This window comes from Sinocyclocheilus rhinocerous, unplaced genomic scaffold (assembly GCF_001515625.1).
Source record: "Sinocyclocheilus rhinocerous isolate Xijiao unplaced genomic scaffold, SAMN03320098_v1.1 scaffold852, whole genome shotgun sequence".
Classification (NCBI taxonomy): Eukaryota; Metazoa; Chordata; class Actinopteri; order Cypriniformes; family Cyprinidae; genus Sinocyclocheilus; species Sinocyclocheilus rhinocerous.
In genome coordinates, this window is record NW_015626422.1 from 822482 (window position 1) to 823539 (window position 1058).

Here is a 1058-nt window from a genome sequence, read left to right on the forward strand (position 1 = left end):
GTGTGTGTGTGTGAGAGTGTGTGTGTGTGAGAGAGAGTGTGAGTGTGAGAGAGTGTGTGTGTGTGTGAGTGCGTGTGAGAGAGAGAGAGTGTGTGTGTGTGTGAGTGAGAGAGAGAGTGTGTGTGAGAGTGTGTGTGTGTGTGAGAGTGTGTGTGTGAGAGAGTGTGTGTGTGAGTGTGTGTGTGAGAGAGTGTGTGTGTGAGTGTGTGTGAGAGCAGCTGAACACAAGCACAACCCACCATTCACTGTCAACAAACAAAACCGTTTGTCTGTGGATTTGATTGGATTTCATGTTTCTATTTTTAATGAATTCATAGTCACAATTCAAAGAATTAAATCCACATTTCATAAAACAACGACACGAATGACTCGAGGTCACGGTGGACTTCATTTACCGAGAGAGCTGATCAGAGAAAGATCATGATAAATGACACATGTTCAGTGTATAAAAAGGATATTTTATTGTTCTTAAGCACATAAAAAATACACACATTGGAGGGCAAAACAAAATGAAAACACTGAATTTTATCTGTTGACAGAGACAGAATAAAAAGACAGACAGACGTGATGGAAACGAGTGGCAGCAGAACGTTTCATGGTGAGTGAACGTGACGTCTGCGATCACAGCGGATTCACGTGGATCTGTGAACACAAGAGCACAAGCGTTCAGAGTGAAGGACCGCCCACTCACCTGTCAATCAAACACTAGCGCACGTGCGGCTTCAAGACAAACTACCTGAACACCTGATCAATATACATGCAGACGTGCACAGATTTAACAGACGATGATCAGTATGTGATCAGACCAGAGACACGCGTAATGCAGCGAGCGCCTCCTGATGCATCTGAGCGTCTGCTAAAGCTCTTTCTGAAGACATTACTGGACAAACAGACAGCGCTGAACGCAGGCGTCGATAAAGAGCTGAAACAATCGAGCAGTGCTTGAGAAGAAACACTCAAACAGCAGCATGAATCAAACACATTAAACAGCAGGAAGGCAAACGTGGATTAACACTCACTTGGGCTTGGTCTCGGCGTCGGTCACCTGGCGGATGAAG

General features: G+C 45.0%; 1 long non-coding RNA gene across 1 annotated transcript; it reads right to left on the bottom strand.

Annotated features, from left to right (window-relative positions):
- Positions 1–437: 437 nt before the first annotated feature.
- On the bottom strand, positions 438–1058 carry LOC107715550 (uncharacterized). Its single transcript, XR_001637104.1, has 2 exons — positions 1020–1058; positions 438–642 (listed from the first exon to the last, which is right to left on the bottom strand). It is a non-coding gene; the product is annotated as an uncharacterized LOC107715550 (long non-coding RNA).